Below are 23884 nucleotides of genomic sequence, written 5' to 3'. Positions count from 1 at the left end.
CGCAGTGCACGGGCCTCTCACTATCGCAGCCTCTCCTGCTGCGGAGCACAGGCTCCAGACGCGCAGGCTCAGTAGTTGTGGCTCACGGGCCCAGCCGCTCCACGGCATGTGGGATCTTCCGGGACCAGGGCTCGAACCCGTGTCCGCTGCATTGGCAGGCGGATTCTTAACCACTGAGCCACCAGGGAAGCCCCTGTTCTGCAACTTTTTATCTCTCTATGAATGGACTCTTAAAGGTCAGAGCTTTGAGAATAGGCTATCCTGTATATTTCAGACTATAGGCAACATTCTTTTATAAAAGGTGCGGAGTCAGCATGACTAAGCACAGGCAACAGAGCGCAAAGGTTAAAGAAAAAGGAACAGATCTAATATGGAGACAGGCTTGTTCTTCCCTATTACAGTTACTGCCACACATAGGTGCTCCATACATTCTGTTGGGTGAAAGAGTTCAAGTCACCTTGGCCAATCTCACTACGTGAATCACAAGTTTTAAAACCTCTTGCATCCTTTGAACATCAGAAGTAGTTCCCTTCTCTGGACTTCTGGTAGTCCCGTGGAAAGAAGCCATGTGTTTCGACCTCAGGGTCTGCTGGCTCCACCAGGGCTCAGGGGAAGGATGAGGTCTGCCATGAACGGTCCAGGAGTCCATCGTGCTCCACTTCAGGCTATAGTTGGATTTGGGTCTAAATCATCTGAATTTAAACACACTTCCAAAATACCCAGTCCAGCACACATACTTCTAACTCTATTTTTAAAATATGTACCTCCTGCCATTTTGACCTAACTTTGATCATATTTCTTGCAAAATCCTGGCTCTGGCTTTATGACCTAGGTAGCATTTAACCCACCCTGCTCTGAGTTGTTTCATAATGATAACTCATATTAACTACAATGAATGGTACACTCCGTTACTTAAAAAAAACAAACAAACAAACAGACTTTTTTGCTGAACATAAGGCAGAGACCATAGGATGATTCTAGGTTAGGGTAAAAGTTGGATTTCACCACCACTAAAACAAACAAAAGGCCCTACATTTTCTATCCTCGTTTGTGACTTTTTCTTGAATTTTCTTAAACTTCAAAAGTAAACGAGATGAGCAGATAGAGTCCTAGTATCTGAGAGACATGGGAAATACTTGTTAAAGCAGGGGGCGTCACTGGGGCTCTCAGATACACATGTATGTCTTGAGCTCACATATGTGTATGCATAACCTCCAAAGAAATCATTAGGAGTCAAAGTGATTGTATACCATGAGCTGAAAATCAAGTCACAGTTACAGGCGGAACTGTATTATCTTGGACCCCTCACTGCTTAGCATCCTGAACTCCAGCCCAGTTCAATTACAGGCCTTTGTTTTACATAAAGGTCTGCCTTTTCCTCCTGCTTGAAAGGTGCTTCCTCATCTTCACCCGATGAACTTCTATGCGTGCTTGTAGATTCAGCACAAACTTCCCCTCCTTTGTAAAGACTTCCATCGCCTCCCCCTTACCCCAGCTGTGGCAGAAGGAATTTTTCCCTTAACTGCCTTCCCGTAGAACTTCAAAAACACTGCCTACCACACTGTGTTGTGCTTATCTGGCTATGGAACATTTTGCCTCAAGAGACTGTCTGTTCCATGAGCACCTGTTGGACCACAGTGTCCCAAGGCCTGGGGTCAGGTCTGAAATGTGGAAGGTTTTCAATAAATGTTGAAACAATGAAAGATACATGAATGAGAATAATGTACTCCCAGCTCTATAACTTACCCCCATGGTCCCCACAAGCTGGCCAGATGTCCTCCATCTGGTGACATTTCCCAAACCCAGAGGAGAAATTCACCTGATCTTTGGACATGACTGCCATCTTCCCCCGTGCATGTCTGCACAGGGCTCTCATCAAGTTCAGGGTTGGCTTCAGTCGAGGAAAAGTAATAGGCCCCCCATTAGACACTATAGAGCCAGCTCATTTATATGAGATGGAGATTCCAGGTCCCCCACTTCCTGGCCTGGGCAGAGAGAGCAAACATGTCCCAACGTGAGTTCCTGCACTCAGCCTGGTCCTCTCTAACTTTAGGGCCTTATGCTTCTTTGACAAAGGTTTATATTCTAAGTCATTAAGGTTTCCTGCCAAAACACAACATGTTTCTCTTTAAAGGCCCTTGTTCCCACTCTGAAGCTTCTTAATCAGAAACAGTGACTTACTGTTAAACTCCAAATAAAGGGAATAAAATTAAATGTCCCTGTTGCTTTTTGCTGATTTGGGCTTTGGTTTTATTTTATTATTTTCTTTACAAGGCTTGGGCTTATGGAGGAACTCCCCGAAGCCCAGCTCCCCACTCTGCTGTGGAGGGAGAGAGGTGTAATGCCCGATGTGACCTGTGAATTATAGTTTCTTTAAACGATATGCAAACATTGATGAATAGAAACATAAAGTGCCGACGTTTAAAACTTGCATCCCTGGTGTGTGGTTGGGAGACTGCTGTGGAGCCCTATGTGCAAAAGTGCTGGGGCATTTCCAGAGCCAAAGAGACAACGGTTCAGGAGGCAAGAACGGGATTCTGTCAACTTATACCTCTTGGAATGGACGCAAGGTGCCTTTCCTATTTATGAAAGACCATTTGTCACTGGCCTCCTTCACCTAATCATGGAAACACTGGCAATATGGCCATTCAGGGACAGTCTGTAGAAAAGCCCAGAAAAGAGGGAGGCAAGTCCAGAGAAGAAAGAAATAATAAGAATGAGAGGAACTGGGTAGAGAGACTTAGAATCATTAATGTTAGGACCAGAAAACATCTATTTCATTGTCTACAGCGTACAAATAAGGAGCGTGGGGACCAGAGAGACCTAGACTCCCAAAAGGGAGTGTAAATTGTTCTATGTCATCTTATCTTTACTGGATGAAAGAAAGAACGAAGGAACAGGGCAGATCAACGTCTGAAGCTTGGCACGGTTCCTGGCACAAAGTGGGCAGTAAATACTTGATAAAATAATGTTAAATAATAGTTCACACAGGGATAAAATAATCCAATATTTGCATGGTCTCTCAGGCAACAGCCCACAAAGAAAGGCTGGAACATATCTTGGAGATATTGCAAGTGCAGTTCCAGACCACTGCAATCAGTAAATAATACAATAAATTCAATCACAAGAATTTTTTGCTTTCCTAGTGCATATAAAAGTTATGTTCACACTATACTGTAGCCTATTAAGTGTGCAACAGCATTATGTCTTAAAAAAGTACACACTTTAATTAAAAAATACTTTATTGCTAAAAAACGCTAACCATCAGCTGAGCCTTCAGGGAGTTGTAGTAGTGACATCAAAGATCACTGACCACAGACCATCATGGCAAATATAATAATAATGAAAAAGTTGGAAATATTCTGAGAATTACCAAAATGTGACACAGAGACATGAAGTGAACAAATGCTGTTGGAAAAAAATGATGCCTATAGACTTGCTCAAGGCAGGGTTGCCACAAACCTCTAATTTGTAAAAAGTGCAATATCTGCAATAAAGTGAAGCACTTTTCTGCTCCATCAGTTGCTGAACCCACACCTCTGGGAAGAGCTAAACTGAGCTTACCAACACCCATAAACCAGCCGTTGTAACGTCAATCAGAATCTCTCGGGCCCTCACTGACCAGGGTTTTAATGGTAGAACTGAAGAAGCAGCATGGATTAAAAGGAAGCTTTTCTCCTTCCATCCTTCCTTACCTACGTCTACCTCCCTAGGGCTCCCTATCCTTACTAGGAAGGTAGGGGAGATAAAGAAGAATTAAAAAAAATAAAATGAACAACTGAAAGTGGAAATTCTATTTGCCAAGTGGTGTGTTAGGTGTTTCATATAATTTCCAAGACAAATAAGGTTGATGTTGTATTTCCATTTTATAGATGAAGAGATGGAAGCTTAAAGGACTCAAGTGAAGGTCTGATTTGAATGAGTGCGGGTCTTCTAATTGGACGCTATGTGTTCTTTTAATGGCACCAGCCTGTCTGCAGGCAACACACTTGAGGTTGTCTCCTATATTAGGGGTCCCCAACCCCCTGGGCTGTAGACCGGTACCAGCCCATGGCCTGTTAGGAACCGGGCCACACAGCAGGAGGCGAGCAGTGGGCAAGTGAGCGAAGCTTCATCTGCTGCTCCCCATCTCTCCCCGTTGCTCGCATTACCGCCTGAACCAACCACTCCCCAACCCGTCCATGGAAAAACTGTCTTCCACGAAGCTGGTCCCTGGTGCCAAAAAGGTTGGAGACCACTCGCCTACGTCATTATTCTTTTGAAAATCTAACACAAACTTAGCAGGATTCAGTGGAAGCCCATTGTCTAGCCCAGGTACCATTAGATCCATGTGAGATTTCTTGAAGTCCATAGCTTGAAAGTCAGAGCTCATCTTCCTGCCAAAAGATGTACCTGAGAATGACTGAGAAATTAGCTTCGGCTCAGCCCAGCCCAGGCTCCCAGGGCGCCATGCATGCCTGCATGAGCGTGAGTGAGCACCTTAGTGGATCACGTGACTAATGTGAGCAGGAAGAGCATATTGTAAAGATCAGCCCCATCTCAGCTTGTGTGCAAATCAGAAATGCCAGAGCGTTCTTCCATAGTCTTCTATAATGTTCATTACAAAAGCGTCCCCAGATGGCAGATGGCTATTAACTCACCATGACCTATATAAATGTCAAACGTAAAACTATGGCTCCAGCAAAAATCTCAAAATAAATAACAGGAGGGATGAGATTCTGTTGTCATCAGTATTTACAGTTATGCATTTGGGCTCTTCCGTTCTCAAGCCAGCTCAAAATGCTTTCATCTCGCTAGGGAATTCAATTAGCCAGAGCAAAACAGGAAGTGGAGTTCCACAAGGAGAACTGGCATGGATGAAGAATGGCTACCCTAAAAAGGTAAGCCAGTGGCTGGGAAGAGTGCAATGGCTCGGGGGAATTGCTTAGCTCACATTTTAAAGGTTTATCACCAAGATCTTTATCCTTATGACGAGGCTTACTAAGGCAAAAGAAAGGTTGGGTTTTCTAGCTTTACTCCTATATAACCCAGAGCAGGGGCATGCTTTACCATCCAAGGGGAGATTCTAGATTGTAAGAAATACAGAATAAGTTATTTTTGTACAGGGCTTAGAGGATCAACTTCTTTCTTATTTGAAAGTCACAGGGCCTCTGCCTGCCAACTGCCAAATCTTCAGAGACCTGTTCTCCATCATGATGCGTGTGTGTGTGTATGTGTGCGTGTGTGTATATACACACAATTTATATATATATATAAATCTATATCTTTATATATGTATATAGATTCTTATATATACATTTTTATATATACATTTTTAACATATCAGTGTTTCTAACACAACACGATTTAAATCTGGCTCTCCAGATGAACAACTGGAAAAATTTTCACTCAATCTGTTCAGTGAACTAAAATCAGCTTGCATTGCCTTGTTGGCTTTGTGGTGTAATGATTCTGTATGGATTTTTCTCTTGTGTTTATGAAGATCTAGACGATCTTAGGGACTAAGCCATTAAGATTAAAAAAAAAGGAAAGAAAAACTACCCCTAGGGCTTGGACAAAGGATTCACCAGGAAGTAACTGAATAAGCAGTGTGATCTACAAGTCCAAAGAGAGGGTGACCACATAATTTACCTTCCAGACTGGGACAATTCTGAGAGTGAAAGGCAGTGTTATTAATAATTTCACCAAGGCAACAGGCATAAGCCAGGGGTATCCATCCAGGGCAAACCAAGACATAAGGTCACCTTATTCAAAGATGATTTATAAACACCACAAAAAAAGCTTATTTAAACAGGGCATGTATCTGAGGAATAAAAGTGTTCATTATAAGAAATAACCAAGGCAGAAAGACAGCAGGATGTAGTAGAAAGAACTTAGTAATTTGACAGCGCTTTGTTTTGAAACTGGCTCTCTTTCCTAACTAGCTATGTGACCTCAAAGCCTCTAATTTCTTATTTGGAGAGTGAGAATAAGATACCTTGAAAAGCTGTTATCAGAATTAAAAGAGACAAAATATGTGAACTGTCTAACACATTGCCTGGATAGAAATCGTGTATAATACTTTTTATTTCTCATCCTTAGGAATCTGCGGATCCTACTTCGAATCTGTTTCATTTCATTATTCCCTGGTTTTAAATCAACAACTATTAAAAATGCACTTGAAAGTTAATTTCCAGCAAAGCTTTTTCTAACAACTGACAGCTGGCAGACTGCAGCGTGGCTCTGCATATATTTCTGCGAGTCCCGTTGTGAAATAGAAGTCTTTGGTCCAAATATTTTTGTTTTTACGTTTGAAAAAAACATGCGATGATGCAAATAACACCTCAAGCCATGGTGTCAAACCAAGGCCTAGACCGGAAGCAGAGATGTCCATTTCTTAAGAAACCTCTCAATTCGGGGAAAGTGTCTGATGTGCAAATCATGGATCGTGAATCTCATCCTGCATCTCTTCACATGGGATGATGGCATTTTGGTGTAGTATTCCAAATACGTTTCATAAGATGCAGAAAGTAAAGGTTTTATCACACACATTCAATTTATATTAGTTCATTTAACTTCAGAAAAGCTCTCCAAATGGCCAAGGAGTCCCAAACAGCGGATGGCCATCTTCCATGTCAATGCCATAGCTCCTCCAGCTCCCATTTTTCCAACTCAGGGATCCTGCTGGTGGATACTTTACGTGCAAATCCCTCATAAAAGCAAACCTGCAGTTGTTCCATTGGAGTCACATGCCAAAATTACACTCATGCCATGGAGAAAAAATCTAGAGAAACATTTGGCTCTGAGGGTCTTATTACTAAAGTTGGACTCACACTCCGAAATGAGTTTTGAAGTGAAAACATTTCTTTATTATTCAATAAGTGCTTATAAAATGCCCATTACATGCCTGCATCATGGTAGGTCCTGAGAAGACCAGACGAAAAGATTCAATCTAGACATTCAGGAAGCTTAAGGACTTAGGGGAGAAAGCAGCAATTAATTACAATACACCAAGAGATTGCTTGAATGGGATTATGAATAAGCTAAATTGCGTAGAGGAAGAAACATCCAAGTAGATGTGGGGAATAAGGGGAGGTTTCAAAGAGGGAGTGATATTTAAACTGGGATTTAAAGGTTGAGTTTGGAAAGTGGTCAAGATGGAGGAAGAAGAAACAGGGCATGCAAAGGCACGAGGAGGCTGGGGAGAGGCCAGGGGGCTCTGGAGGTGACACGCATCACGGTGGCACAGGCAGTGCAGGGGCGGTGGGAGCCCACGAGGCTGGCACGGATGAGGATCTAGTCAGGGGAGACTCTCTGGGTTTTTGTAAAGGTGTGGATGTGTTTCTTTCCCAGACGTGTAGTTTTCCGACAGTGCCCTGGATCGGCACCGAAACTCCACCTCTCACCCTTTTCTCTCCTGCTCGACTACCAGCATCTCTCGCAGGTGTTCAGGTCTGCCTTCTAAATGGTCTCTCTGCTTCCACCTTTGCTTCCCCATTGCCTACCGCCAACACACCTGTTTTATTTTCAAAACCTAAATCACATCGTGTTGATCTTCTCAAAACTCTCCACTGGCTGCCTGCTTCACTCAGAGGACGGGGGGATCCGAGTCCGCACAAGGACTTTCCACGCCCGGTGCAGCTGCCCCGCTGTCCCTGCATGTCTCTGACCTCACGCGCTGCCCCGTCCCCTCAGCCACTCAGCCATACTGGCCTCCTGGCTTTCAGACCTCGGGGTGTTGGCACTCCGTCCCCTAGGCCTGGAGGACTTTCCAGCAACACATCCACGACCCTCTGTGTCACATCCTTCAGGTCTCCGACCAAAGATCGAGCTATTGGAGAAGCTGTTCTTGGCCACCTTATCTTAAGTGACAAACCCACCCCCATTCCAGCTTTTCCTAGTCTCTTACTGTGCATAATTTTTCTTATCACCGTCTGATGTTGTATACATTCACTTATTTTTTGTTTTCTCACCCATCTCCTTATGTGTCTACCATAGCTAGTATGTAAGTCCTATGAAGGCAGGGGCACAGGCCTATCTTTGCTCACTGGTTTACACCCAGTGCCTAGGACAGGGCTCGTGCAGAGCTGGCACTCAGTCAGTACACACCCATGAGTGAGTGAAGGAAGCCACTAAGGGAAGCGGGAGGGGGCCAAACAGGTGAACTTCAGTGCCTCCTTCCCTGCTTCTATTTGTTGTGTTTTTCAGGGTTTCTCATAAGTTTGAAATGCAAATAGGAGTCCACTGCTGTAAAAGAAGAGAAGGAAGGAAGGAAGGGAGAGAGGGAGGGAAGGAGGAATGAAGGAAGGAAGCTACGGTGCTAGCCCTGAAGAATTCAGTGTGATGCTACACTTGATATTGAAAAGATCACAACGTGCAGATTAGATAGAGGTGCTCAAGCTAAAAGGCAGGAAAGCAGGTAAGGAGAATCCTGAACGGGCTAAATGGGAGAACCTGGGAGTCTGTATTCAAGTCCAGGCCATGAGAGCAGAGGGCATGGAGGGGAAGCGTGAGAGAGATTCAGAAGGATTCTTCTAAATATCCTGCCTTGGATGTGAACAAGTCAAGAGAGGGAGGACGCTAAGGACGCCTCCCAGGTTCTAGCTTAAATAATTGCCTGAAAGGTGACAGCCTCAGCTGTGACAGGGAGAAGACAGAGGGAGCCGTCGGGAACCTGTTGAATGTGAAGGCCCTGGGGGGTGTCCAGGTGACAAGGTCCATCTCGGCAGCTGGACTCAGGGTCTAGAGCTCAAGAGAGATGCAGAGTCATTGACGTTTAGAAGGTAGAAGAAGGCATGACCTTGAGTGAAATTACTCAAGTGTGTAGAGTGAGAAGAGAGGAGAGTACAGTATATCAACAGGCACAGGGACCCCAGCCAACTGTGATTAGAGCCTGACGACCTCAGCTGTTATCCTGGCTCCACAGTTTAGTGGCTGCATCACTTTATTCCATTTATGAAACTTTTCAGAGCCTCAGCTTTCTTCTCTGCTAACTGGTGCTAATAATAATTACTTCATAGATGGACTTCCCTGGTGGTGCAGTGGTTAAGAATCCGCCTGCTGATGCAGGGGACACGGGTTCGAGCCCTGGTCTGGGAAGATCCCACATGCCGCAGAGCAACTGAGCCCGTGCGCCACAACTACTGAGCCTGCGCTCTAGAGCCTGCGAGCCACAACTACTGAGCCCACACGCCACAACTACTGAAGCCCATGCACCACAACAAGAGAAGCCAACACAATGAGAAGCCCACACACCGCAACCAAGAGTAGCCCCCACCTGCCGCAACTAGAGAAAGCCTGCGCTTTATAAAAAAAATAAAAATAAAAAAAATATATTAAAAAAATAAAATAATTACTTCATAGAGTAGCTCTGAAATTTAAATTGAGAGACAAGGTACAGTATTTAGAACATATTAATAAATATTGCTATGAACATTACCATTTGTTATAATTATATCAGATAAAATGAAGCCAAAGAGGTCAACACTTTGGAAGAATACAGCCACCAAACTTCAGGAAGGAAAGAGTTTCAGGAAAGGAGTGAATGGTCAGCAACATGAAATACTACTGACCAAAGAAGGAAAATATTCAAAAATGCTAGTCAAATGGGGCAACTAAGATTTTTGGTGACTCCACCAAAAGCAGTGTAGACAGACAGGTGAGTATTAAGGCCAGAGGGAGTCGAGTGGGATGAGGACAGAGGAAGGAAGATAGACCTGGTTTTATATCAGGCTCAACCTCTCTCTAGAGGTGTGGTCCTGGTGAAATTACTCAACCTCACTGTGCCTCAATGCCCTTATCTATAAAGTGGAAACAAAAACAATAAAGTGTTTTTGACAGTATCTGGCCAATGGCAGATGATTAACTAAATGTTAGCTCTTTTTCACTGTCTCTTCTCTTTTCCCTGATGGTGCAGATACAAAAAGGACCAGAATTGTGTTAGATGCTGCCTCAAACTCTCCAGCACAAAGATGCACTGATGGTATAAGAAGTAGGGACACTGGAAGGGAACATTAAATAATGTAATTATAATTTGCATATGGTATTCAGGTAACCACTTCAATCATCCTATCCCATGTTTTTCTCTTTCCTTATACCAGATTTCCTCACTCAACAGTTACTTTCAGATATAAGTATTTGTAAAGCACTAAGCATAATGATTCCTAGATAGACTTTTAAAATGGCTACATTCCCTTCCCTTTATTACACACACACATACCCCTTACATATAAATTCCTTTTAAAGAAAATATTTAGACAGAGGTTTTATGTGAACCATTTTTTCTGCCTACTCATTTCAAAACAATTTATATTATAGGAGTCTAGTATAACACAACGTTGTACTGTACTTCAGCTTTTTGTTTTTATCATGAGATTGACTGGTACATGATATACCACATATAAGAGGCAGATGTGAGTTCCAGGTATTTTTGTATCTATGAAATTCTGCTAATATTTTTATATGTAAAAATGGTTAATTTTCTTATAAAATTCATATTTGTCTTTTTTCTTCTCATTGCTTCACAAAATCAGGTACCTTTACATAAAACTCCTGGTATTGCCATTCTAGTAGCAATGCCTATAGCAAACTAGAAATTCTTGCAACTAAAACCAGAAGCCCAATGATTTCCACACATACACCTTTTGAAAGTCAAGATCTCTATTTAACAATGTATGAATATATATGAATAATACAAATAAATACTTGTGGTAAAATTTTAAAAAAAAACGTTACTCTCAGCTTAACCAGATGAAATCACACGGGGACTGGATCAACTCTCCAAATGTATTTTCTTAGCATCTATTCATCGGTGACACCAATTAGCCTGCTCACGGCCATTACTCAAATTTAACTCCCTTTACTTCAAAGGACCTTGTTTTGAGTTTGGCTGTAAATTTCTGTGTTGCCCTAACAAGGAAGTATTTATAAGGTTTCTGGGTCCTACTATTAAATGACAAGTCTGCTTATTTTCTTGCTCAAATGACCTCATTTTCTCAGAGGAAAAAAAAAAAAAAAAAAAAGGGCTCAATAGCCTCCCTTCCTTTCTTAAGCAACCTGCTGCTTCGGGGAACCTAAAGAGAAAGGGTGAGAAACTACATTTCCCTAATTTTGGAGCAGAGTCTCAGAGTATTCATTTCCTGCCCAGCTTCCCTTCGGGGGGGAAAAGGAGATCCCTTTGTTCTTCTGTTGGTGAGGACAGAGCAAACATGACCCAGAAGAAACAGAATAAAGGCTACCCCGACCCCGCCAACGTCATGCTTCTTGCGTGCCCACTCGCCTGCTCCTTGCTTCAGTGTCTATTTGCACCATCATAAATTCTAAACTCAGGAGGATAATCCCAGCCAAAGCCTACATGTGCCGGATACCATAATGTAAACTGCATATGTTGTGAGAAGCTGTTAAATGGAACCAGTGAATGAAAACAGGGCCAGCCCCATGCTTGGGCCCCTGGATTTCCTCTCCTCTGTAAACCAAGGCCTCTCCCCTCAATCCTAACTTTCTGACATGCCCATAAATAAAAGCATTTTTGGCTACCAGATCCCCTTGAGGCATTTAGGTACAGCCTTGACTCCAGTTAAAGTTCAAGCTCTGCTCAAGAATACAAATAGCCAGGCCTGGAGCTCCCTCCATCCTGACTGCGACCCACAACAAAATGCAAAAGGCTGCATTTCCATTTCTCAAAAGCCTGCTGCCGCTGTCTTCTCCCCTCCAGCTTTGCCCTCATTCCACTGTAAGGAGACCCAGCTGATGGGCAGACTGATTTAGCTGGAAGGAATCCAGTCCACGACATCAGTTTAATAACAATATGCACCCCCAGTCAGCCTGAGAGCTATAAACTCATCATCAAATGAGTCATTTCAACTCTTCTTCCCCTACCTCCATGGGGTTGCACCCAAGTTCAAGCCTATTAAGGCTAAGGCCTTTGGGACAAACATCTGGACCTTCATGTTTTCTGCCTAGAGGGGCATCAACTGAAGTGCACATCTCCCTTCCTGGTCCTTGGCTGTTGGTCTGTGCAAGGTGATACTAAGACATCTCTATAGCCATGTGGCCCCTTGTGCACCAGCCCCAACCTCTTAGTTTCATTTGTGCTACTATATTTATGATTTCTTCTGCCACCTCCACGTCCTGCTGGGTTCTCAGTTGCTGTAAAAATTGCCTTTATAGACCTGTGTTGCTTTCCTCAGGCCTCTGCTCAGGAAGCAGAGGCCAGGCACCCCACGACCTGCTAGCTTCTATACTCTCATGGCTTTTCCCTCAGAGCCCTGTGTTCGGCTCTGTAGTTATTGCGAAATGGCACTCTGTAGTTCAGTACAAGTTTTGCTCAAGAGAGAAGGAAAAATTACACTCCTGGAGGCCAAATGTAGATCACTCTCAGAGCTGGGAGTCTGTGTTTCTATGGTACACTATCCCCAGGAACCATCATATCTCATGTCACGTTCTCTTTTGCAACACAGGGTCTGAAACAAATTCAGTTATATGTGTCTCTGAGCAGCAAGAACTGAGATACAACTGATGCTGTGAGTGCAGGGTTTCCGTGTCCATTGTTTAGAGACAGGCAACCCTGAAGGATTGCGCTCAATGGCCATCCCACAAAACAAGAAAAATAACGAAATGGAAATATAACCATAACGATCATTTTAAATATTTCATTCAGTATGAAATACAGATCTTCATTCATTAATATTTTATTGGAGAAATGAGTTACTGCAGGTCAGCAGCCGGCACACACCAACATACACAGAGAGAGGGAAGTAGGAAGAATCTGGGTTCATAGTACTGGGGTTCCATAGAACAAACACTAGAATCATATGCCGCAGTGCCAGAAAGCACTGGCTCCTCTAGGGTTTCGCCATGTAGGCTCCAGAGACGGTAGTTTCTGTATCTTTAGCCCCACCCTATCACCAAGATCCTAGAGTCCATGTTCAAGTGATAGCTGGATGTCCCATTATCACTTTAGCATGAAAAATTGAAATCACCCTCTGCCTCTCCTCTCTCAAGACTGCCCAACTCAGATCATCCCACTTTGGTCAAATGAATAAGGAGTTAAGTGATTCAGAGCTCAGTATAACAGGGATAATAGAATTAATAAGAAAGTAAAACATGTTCACAGCAAAAAAAAAAAAATTAAAAAAAAAATAAAAATCACCCATAATCCTCTAACTCAGAGATACCTGTTCCTAATACTATGGGTTATATTCTTCCAGTTTCACTGGTGAGTAACCACCATATTCTTCCTGTGTTGAAAATATTTATTATGCTTCTTGCCCATTTTCTACTACAGAATTTGATATTTTCTTCTGGATTTTTCAAATATATTCATAGCTTCATATTTATACACTTGTATTTATACCTTTGTCTATATAGGTAGGGCAAATACTTCCCCAGTTTATCATAAACCTTTTAACTTTGTTTATAGCTTTTTTGGTTAATATGAGTTTTCAGTCTTTTCTGTTTTAAAATCTATTAATATGTTCCTCTATATTTTCTTATTTTGCTTTTATGTGATACCAGATAGATGCCCACCTACATTTTCTTCTAAGCCATTCATGATTTCATTTTTTTATGTTTATCTTTTTAATCCATCTAGAAATTTCTTTGGCAAACGATATGAAGCAGGTATCTAGATGTTTTCTCCAACAATTAGCCAATTATTCCAACACCATTTATTTAATAATCATCTCTCTTCACTGATTTAAAGTATTAACTATCATTTGATTAATTATACACCGTGGTCTGTTCCAGGGTTTTTAATTCTATTCTATTATCATCCATGCTTAATTACAGCAGCTTTATAAAATCTTTTAAAAGCTACAAATGCAAGTCTCCATATGTATTTTCCTTTTTGGAATATTTCAAAAACCTTCCGGATGAACTTTCTGAGTACTTTGTCAAGTTAAAAAAAAGGATCCTCTTAGAATTTTGTATTAGAATTGCATTAACCTTATCAACTCATTTCAAAACCCAAGCAAATGAGTTCCATTTACATATTTTAAATTCTTTTTTTTTTCATTTTTGATGACATGTATTGTTTTCTTTCTAATAATACAATCAATTGTCCATTACAGACATCTAGTGAATGTTGGCATTTTTAAACAGGAACATGAGTGTCTAGATTCTGGCAGGAAGATAGATCTAGATCTAAATAAGGGAAAATTCTTCTTAAATCCCAGATTCCATCAAGCGTGTCTAACGTATTATTTTTATTCACTGCTGGTAGTGCTCTGTGAACTGTCTCAAGAAATTTTTCTTCTATGGTTTTGCTGCTTGCTTTACTTTCTTAGGCACGCCCTGCTACGAATATTTTGGATTTCCCAGATCACTTCACAGTTCCCTAACCTCTTTCATTTATTATTTGCTCCTTTGAATTCTGGCAGAATGTCTAGAATATGCCTTTATTTTCAGATTCAGCTTGTTGGCAGTATCCACTGAGCTGTTCACTGCCACATGGAGGTTTTAAATTCTACAGTTGCATTTTTAAAATTTCATTCAGTCTTTCATGATTTCGTATTGTTACTTCTATGATATTGCTCAAATTTCAAAAATGTAATATCTACTTCAGTGTTATGGAGAACATACATTAGAAATGTTCAGTGATTTCTCCGTTTATTGCAGCAGTTTGAGTTTTATAGGAAGAATCTTGCTCGTATGCTGCAGAATGGTATCTTTTTAAACTGTAGAATATGTTTGTGCTAGTGGTTTTTCTCCATTTGTGCATTTTAAAAAAGAGTTATATATGAGAACAAACTAGCCGTTACCAGTGGGGAGAGGGGTGGGAGAGCGGCAAGGTTGGGGAAGGGGATTAAGAGGTACAAACTACTATATACAAAACAAATAAGATACAAGGATGTAATGCTCAGTACAAGGAGTGCAGCTAATATTTTATAATAACTTTATGTGGAGTATAATCTGTAAAAATACTGAATCACTATGTTGAACACCTAAAACTAATATAATATTGTAAATCAACTATACTTCATTTCTTAAAAATCGTGCCAAAAATAAAAAAGAGTTGTGTTAGTTAATAGTTAAAGATATTAAGGTATTATGAGCTGACATGGTTTCTGTCATCGATGTTGTACCAAAAAAAATCTTTTTAATACTTTTAGTCCCCCCCAAAAAGAGGGAATTCACTAGCACTGGAATTCACCAGCATTAGAGAAATATGGAGGTACTGGCTTGGAGGTGACTTGGTCTTTTTGCAGGTGAATTTGTCTTAGGAGTGGTGAGGCAGTCAGAAATTGTAGGGACCATTCCCCATTCTCTGTTGCCTGTGCCAGGATTAAGAATTGCCATCGGCCACCTGCTTGGTGCAGCCTCTGGAACCCAACTGGTACCAAGAACAACTGATGGGGTGCAGATGTCCTTCCTGGCCACCCCACAGCCTGTCTATTCGCAAACTTCCGCTTGCCCAGAACCTTTGGTGGGTGGGGAATTGAAGGGATTTGATTGGGTCTCTTCAGCTTACTTCCCAGGCAAACTGTTCTTTCATATGCAGAAAAATGCATGTCTTCTTGGCTAGACACAGTAGATTTCTGCCCTCGCTTGAGCCAGTAAAATTTCCTCCAAGTTTCTGGAGCTTGTCTTGCATCCTTTCCTAGTTTCCAACGCAGAATAAGCCACGTTATTATCTCTTGGTAATTTCTACAGGATTCTAGAGGCAAGAGGTTAGGTGTATGTAAGTGATTATCTTTCTTGAAAGTTTGAAAATGCATCTTAGAAATTAGAAAACACTAATAACCTATTCCAGTCAGTGTTGACCCCATTCTAGCAGTCATCCAGGTTTTAAGTTGGTAGAGTCACTTTTGACTCCTTCTTCTTTTTCCTCCCCATCTCAACACAGCCCCCAAGTTATTAAAACACTGCTTGCAGGTCAGTTTTTCTTTTCAAGTGACAAAGCCCTTCTCTCTAGTGGAATCCCACATTGCAATGTGTCCCCAGGACTGGTCCCCTACCCCAATCTATCCTACACGCCCATGAAGTGAATCCTCCTAAAACATCTCAAACTACCAGCAACTCCCACTTTCAATTGGATAAAATTAAAATGCTTTTAGTTTTCTCACTATCTGATTTCTTCATGTAGAAACAATCTTATTTCAATCACTCCCTGACACAAAACATCCTCACCTTCCAGCATGAGCCCCAAGACACACAATGCTCAATTTCAACACCAAACCTGCCTCAAATGCCCTCCCCACCCTGCTGTGAGACTATAAGTACCTGGAAGTGAGGGTCAAGTCCATTTACCTTCACAAGGTCACAATATTAAACAAATACGTATTGAATCGTACTGATTGCTACGTTTCACATCTTTTCTAATTCAGCACCATACCGTCATCAGTGACATCTGTTACAAATACTCAGGCTTATCCATTGATCCAAGTGTCTGCTTTTTATAATTATTTCTTAAGTTTTTCTTTGAGACATAATGTAGATCAATATTTCATAAATGTTTTATTAATGATGAAAATAAAGAGTATTCTCTGCAGGATACAAAGATCAATATATACACATTTACACGTACTGCCTTATTAATTATATTATTCAGGACTTACATAACTTGGTTGATTTTTTCTATTTGGTCAAAAAAAAAGTACAGATATGTGTTACAGTCTTCTGCAGTAATTCTGTGAATTTCTCCCTTCCTTTCTAAAACTCTTTTCTTTGTCTCTTCCAATGATAACTGTGTCAATCGACGTTCAGTCAGATAAGCAGAAAAACTATGAGTTGTGGGATGACGCACTTGGATATGACACAGTTATGGGACGAGTGGGGAGTGCATGTCTGAAAGAGGATGTGGAGGATCAGAGGAGTCGGTAATAGGCTACTTTGAGAAGTGAAGTACCTCCAGCAACTAAAGTGAGGCCGTCGGAGGAGAGAAATCTTGGAAGATATCCGTAAGTCCCAGCCAAGTGTCTGACGATGCACTAGCTGAAGAGAAAAGCTGGAGTCTGACCATGGACCAGCTGAAGAGAAAAGCTGGAGTCTGACGATACACCAGCTATAGAAAAAGCTGGCCATAGAGTTGAAGGATCCAAAGACAAGCTGGAACCCTCTGGCTCCTCTAAGTCTGTCACCACAGCTAAACCACCATAACCTTGTACTTCCCCAGTCTCATACTAGTACCTCTTGTGGCCGTCTCTAACTGGGAAGGGGATTCTAGGAAATGTTAACAAAGTTGATGATAAAACAATCCAGTACAGTCCAACCCTTGTCAATGTGGACTCCCTGTATACATCTTTTAACCATATTAACTTTTAAATAAAGATAATAGAAAAATAATACTCCACCCAATATACAAACATATCCCTCATACAACCTAAAGAAATCCCTCTCCCCAGAAGAGGACACAAATGTTCCTTGTCATTTCATTTGGAGATTATATATATATATATATATATATATATATATATATATATATATATATACCTCTCCAAGTAAGGAAGAAACGCTCTTTTATGTAACTGGTTATGTCGTCAAGGCTAGTGTTTATAAACTCTTTCTTCCTCTATTCATTCCATATTCTCTTCCCCTCAGCTAGTCATAGTTCCTTGCCTGAACTCAAATCTTTATTTCTGAAGCATCTATACAATATCAGCCCTGGCTTTATTAAGTATTTGCCACTGGTTATCTGTCAGTGTCAAATTTTGGTGGTGGCATGAGGTTTTTAAAAATCTTATTCTATACATTAATTTGTATTTCAGTAAGAAGTATTTAAGTAAGAGGCTACCAAAGGAGCCTTAAGCCAAACACCATTTTGAATCAGAACTGATATTTACTGATATAGACAAACATGGTTTTTTTTTAAAACAAAAAAGTTTTATTTAATGGTTGCTGTCTTCCAAGAACACTGCTTGTCTTGGGGAACACTGAAATGTTCTCCAAAGAGCTCAGACTCAGTAGGAGGCATGTGCAATGTAAAGCAGTGATTGTAGTAGAGTGGGATCTATTATAATCTGTGGAAGTGCAAAGCTGAAATAATTGGCTTGGCTGAAATGCTGAATGAAAACATCACCGAGCAATGGGTATTTTAGCTGCATCTTGAAAAATGAGAAGGAGTTTCCCAGAAAGACGTATTGCGGAAAGATAATCAAGGAAAAAGAGTAGCAAATTCACAGATAAGAAGAAGTAACATAGCAGGTTGAAAAATCAACCTTGATGATATAAAAATAAAAGCATACCAAATGCCGGTTAAGAGGTAGAAGAGGATGTAGAAATGAAGGGAACGTTGGGATATTAATACCATTGCAAAAATGGGAAGCCCAGAGAACTATTCTTTACAGAATATGATTTGGATGTTTAAAGTTGCAGACTGGACAGAAGAAGAAACTTAGGATTCTTACTTAACTATATTGGGAGAAAGGGTGGGAAATCAGGAAGGGTGTGAGCTACACCAATCTCTAGAAAGGTAGGAAGTCAGTGGACTCTATATAACAATGATAAATAAAGAAGATAAAGATATAATCATATTATTTAGGTATTGGCAATAACAAAATAGAAGAAAGAAATGGTTGATTAGTTTGACCGAAATCGTCAAATCAAGACACTTTTGAGAGTAAAAGTAGGTGCCATTAATAATTATGCTGGGGAAATGAGCATAAACCTGGAATGAATTGGGCAAACTGGGAAGTACAGTCACCATATAGGGAAGGGACCAGTTGCTTAGCCTTTCTGTACTATTTTTTTTCTAACTATGTGTATGCCTTTGTATATTAAAAAAAAAATCCTTCATTGTCTTGCCTTTTTACTTTTTCATATGTCCAAATGATGTGACTCTCTTGTCTGTCTGCCTAATATGTTTGTGAACTCCTAGAAAACAAGAGTCACGTCTGACTCATCTTTTGATAACAGCAGGGCTTGAGAGACAAGTTATCACGCCTGTTGAGTTAGCAGATTAACCTACTCCTTCTGAGTTCCTTATATGGCTTTCACATTTTACTGCATATTTTTTTCAATTAGTCAAAAATATCTAGTAGGTATGAGTCCTGGAGATGGAAAACAAACAATTCCTAAAGCGATGATAAGCATCACATGAAAGGAACTCTGCTTTCTAACTGTCCAAAACATGAGGACAAGGGTTATTTCGTTTGATCTTCATGAGAACGTTCCTTGGAGAGACTGTACTGTATTTATCTTGCAGATGAAGAAGAGGAAGTTCAGAGAAGTCAAGCAGTTTGTCAGGAGTCACACAGATTTTTAATAGGAGAGTTAAGCCCAGATCACAAGAATGTTAATTGCCGTCCTGATTCTCTGCCCATCACTAGCATCGCCTTTCCAATGAATCATTTTTCTATCTTCACTGAAGAGTCCTGGCAGAAGTAAGATTTCTGACTGCAAACAACAATCTCTGTATTCTCCTTTTCCATTTTCTCCTCCGGTCTGGCTCCTTTTCATTCTATGCTGCCAGTTCCTTATGATTGAAATTTGAAAGCATGTAACTGTTAATCTAGGAGTGATGAAAGAGTTTCATTTCTCAGAAGAGTCAGTACTCATCATCAGCTGTGATAAATGAGCCCCTAACATCCCCTGATCCCATTATATTGTGATTAATTGTGCCAGTTTAAGTCAATAATTCATTTGTTAAAAATAGGCCTGCAAAGTATCATTTGTCTCATGGGAGATATCAGAATAAAAAAAATTCATTTGATACTTCTCATTAAATTAGTGTTGGAAGTTATATTGAAGAGCCCTGTTCATCAAATACTTATTGCAGGCTGATTTGATAAGAAGTTGTATTTGTCTAAAATTATGTCTGCTAACTGTCATAATGGTCTGCATTTTCCCCGTGTTAATGAAGGAATAAAAATCTAAATACGTGCATGACTGGAGAAAAGGATGGGACTTGAAACTGGGATTAGGATAATTCCTAAATGGTCTGGCTTTCATTGCATTAAAATTAAAAAAAGAAAGTGAGAGAGAAATTGAGCAGAGTGTCCTCTTCCTGGGCCTGGGACTGTCCAGGGAGGTGCCAGGCTGGTTTTCTTCCTCATTGTCTCTTATCTAGAAATTATTATAAATGGTGCAGTCAGCCTCATTGGGCCAGTAAGACATTTTCATCTATAAATGATTTTAAAGAAGATAGAAGTGAAGAGCAGATCCAGTGCAAATGATAATGGTCACCATCAAATGAGACACAGGACTCACGTCTTATTATTTCCAAAGCAATATCATAGCCACTATGGAAACATGGCTCAAATGCTCCTGGAATATCTGAATATGAGATGGGGGATGATGACTGATGTGAAAGATGCTTCTGAAGATGAGGCTGCTTTCTCACAACTTGGGGTGTTTGGGACTGGGTAGAGGCAAAGGAAGACTGGAAAGTGGGGTGACTCTAACACAACAGGGCAGAGCAGCAAGGGTATGAGGCCACGTACCAGGCACATATTGGGAACTTCATATCTGATGGATGAAAAGGGAAAGAGAGAAAAAAAGCAGAAGGGAGAGAGGAGGCAGGATACATATGGGGGAAGGGAAAGAATGAAAGAACAGAGGAAACTGGACTGACCACAGCGGACCATCGTGCTTTATGGGAGCAGCTCTGAATGGCCGGTCCTGAGACCAGCTACCCAAGCATAATGTGTGAAGAGTTTGAAAATTTCAGACTCATGGGCTCTGAACTCAATCAGCCCCCCTCCCCAAATCCTTCTTATTAGGCTTAAGATGGTACCCAAAATAATGCATTTTTAAAATGCTCCTCAAGCCATTCTCCATGCGAAGACCTGGGCGGAGAGGGCCAAAGCTATGGCGGCTGTTAGGATGGGAAAGCAGACAACCATGCCAGCAGGTCTAATATGTGCATCTGTAAGTGTGCATGTGGCCAAAGAAGAGGAGTCCAAAAAGCAGCTAGTGAAACCAAAGCAGCTCCCCATATATACTGCACCACCTCTCCAGTCTAAATATGTTGAAGAACAGCCCGGTGATTTACAAATGGGCTTTGCGTCCATTCGCACTACAACTGGTCATTATATTGGCTGGTGCAAGGGTGTTTATGTATTTTTGTGAAAAATGGGATAATGGATACAGTACAATTTGGAAAAGATGCATATGTCTGTTTGAAGAATCCACCTCGAGACTTTCTTCCGAAAATTGGAGTGATTACAGTTTCAGGATTGGCAGTCTTCATTTCAGCGAGAAAAGGTTCTAGGTTTAAGAGAATTGCTTATCCACTGGGACTGGCCACTTTAGGAGCAACTGTTTTCCACCCTGTTCAATCAGTAATAATTGCAAAGGTAACTGGGAAAAAGGCATGTGCTATAGCCAGCAAATTTATGAAGCAGTTCAATCATTGTGGACAAAAAACAACAAAAGAGTCATTTCCTGAACAAAAAGAAAAAACTAAGCTAGGAAGCTCTGATGAAATAGAAATACCTGCAAAAACAACTCACAACCTGAGTTGTGCCTTGCCAACAGAACTCAGGTCTGAAACAAAGACCAAATCAGAATCCACCTCAGGTGCTACACAGTTTATGCCTGACTCCAAGATCATGGATCATGGGCAGTCCCATCCAGAAGATGTGGACATGTACAGCACTAGAAGCTGAAATAGTCTGCGTAGAGAACTACAAGATGTGTGAAGTTGGGAATAATGATGAAAAAAATCATGTAATGGGTAACTGTGATGCATAAAGTATAATTTAAACCAAGTTTTTCCCTTACATCTTTGAATGTACAGTTAGACAAATCACATAAGTGATCAAAACACAAATTGAATACAATCCAAACAATATTAAATGACAGGTGAGGACACAGAGGTAGAAGTATTAAGATGCATCTGGTGACTTTTAAGGGTATTTATAAAAAAATAAAAATAAATATATGAACACAGATGAGACTAAAATCTGAAAAAATATGTATGTGTATCTATAAATATGTATACATATGCACATATATATTTGCTTTAGCTTTTCTGAATTAATGTCAGCTAAATTAGACTAGTGTGTGGAAGGATGTGTTCCCTCCTCCTCTTTGTTTTTCATTTCCCAGAGCTGGAATAAAATATCCATATTTTATGACAAAAATAAAATAAAAGAAAATAAAATGCTCCTCAGGTTACACTGCTGTACGGTCAGATTTGGAGAGGCAAAGGGAATATTTGTATGCTCAGAGCTGCTTGGGTGGGAGATGCTGGCCACTGGTACCAAAATATGACTCAGGCCACTTCGGATGACAAAAATATGACATCATTATGAAGACAAATATAAGGGGTTATATATACATATGTTAAGCAAGAGGAAAATGCCATTTAGAAAAGAAAGTATTGAGGGGATGCTGGTCACTCAGCCTCTCTGGACTCTTCTGATTATGCAAAAGTAACAGAAGCCTAATAATTAAGGGAAATCCAACCCAGAAAACTTCCACGATATTCTCTTTGATGCCTCAGAAGAGAATGGGGATCCTGAGATGGAGAGCAGGAGAGGAAACGAGACAGTTCTAGAGCAATGGTGAAAGCCGTCCCAACCACTGGCAGGACCAAGATATTTCTGAAAACTTTTCTATGGCAAGAAGGCTGAAAACATGGCTTCACGTTACATGTGCGTCTGTACTATCCCGCAGAGCTCTCCATTACACCCCAAATATCACAAAGTCTATTACACACAGTCGCATTGGCTTAGTGATGCTTGATGAATCAAGAGGGAAGGTGTGTCCACACATGGGGAAAGGTCCTGTAGGGAAGGGACAGCAGAGGTGGGGACTGAAAGAGAATATGGAAAATAATCTGAAAGAAAACATATATAGATATATAACTGAATCGCTTTGCTGTACACCTGAAACTAACACAACAGGGTATGTCAACTATACTGCAATTAAGAAAAAAAAAAAAAAGAGAGAGAGAGAGAGAAAGTAGAGGCTCATGACTCATTCCAGAGCAGGAACTTGGTACAAAAAGTGACTGGACAAATCAAGCCTTACCCTGCACTTCTTTTTAATCCTGGAAACTTCTGGATTCTTCAAAAAAATATTTGGAAGGGTATTGGAATTCCTACAGGTAGGCTTCTATTATCTTCAGACAAAGGATTTGCACAAGAAAAGCATTTTTACTTCTTCTACTCAAAATTCTTTTCAAGTGGTGACTGCAGTGGGTTAGAGATATATCTGAGAGAACTAGCATCTGTCTTTCCTATGTTTCACCTCTTTCTGAGGTGTTTGATTTGTCACCTATTCTTTCTTCATAATTGACTCAAAATCTCTTCTTTTCTGATCTTTCTTAAGGGCAAGTAAAAAAAAAAAAAGGTAATATATTAATCTGGTATTTCCCTTTAATGACTATTTATACCAACCTAACCACATTCACTCATTTTTAATATTTGACAGAGGGGAAAAGCACTGCCAGTATTCATATTTCCCTCTCTCTAATTTTAGCCCTAGGCATTGAATTATTAATGCATAAATTAACAATGCAGCTTGCATCACCCACCACAGAGAAAGATGTTAAAATTCTTAATGGGCCTTAGGAACGCCATTGACTTAACTTATTGTAAGTATTTCTTGAGACAAGCCCATAACTTCAACTTTATTGTTTCCCTTGTATAGTAATTGAATTTGTACAAAACCAAACCCCAGATATCTTGAAATAAGAAAAAGTATCTTAGAATATTAGAGTGAAAAGCAACTTCCAAAATCATTTAGTAAAAGTCCTTTTGTTTTTGAGACATAGAATTAGATACTTACATATATGAAGAAATTTGGCTAAGGTTATATATTTCTTTGGTGTCATGCCTCAAATCAGAATACATAAATTTCATTCATTCATTAATAAATATTTGTTAAAGAAATTCCATGTGCCAGGCTCTTTCTGAACACTGATTTTATTTTTTAATAAAATGAAAAGATATAATCCCTGGCTCATGTTGCTTTCTAGAGAGGAGACCAATATGCAAAGAATTACATTTTCAGAAATGCA

The 23884-nt window shown here is 40.5% G+C and overlaps 1 long non-coding RNA gene and 1 pseudogene across 2 annotated transcripts in view; one reads left to right on the top strand and one right to left on the bottom strand.

Annotated features, from left to right (window-relative positions):
- The window catches only part of LOC309651750, a 93004-nt gene that overhangs the window by 8033 nt on the left and 61087 nt on the right, over positions 1-23884 (bottom strand). The gene's annotated exons all lie outside the window — the stretch shown is intronic.
- On the top strand, positions 200-23884 carry LOC309651723 (MICOS complex subunit MIC27 pseudogene; annotated as a pseudogene). Its single transcript has one exon. The product of its transcript is annotated as an MICOS complex subunit MIC27 pseudogene (transcript).

Source organism: Balaenoptera physalus (genome assembly GCF_965194825.1).
Source record: "Balaenoptera physalus genome assembly, chromosome: 21".
NCBI lineage: Eukaryota > Metazoa > Chordata > Mammalia > Artiodactyla > Balaenopteridae > Balaenoptera > Balaenoptera physalus.
The sequence above is the reverse complement of the archived record's forward strand: the minus strand, read 5'-3'. Positions and strand labels throughout refer to the sequence as shown.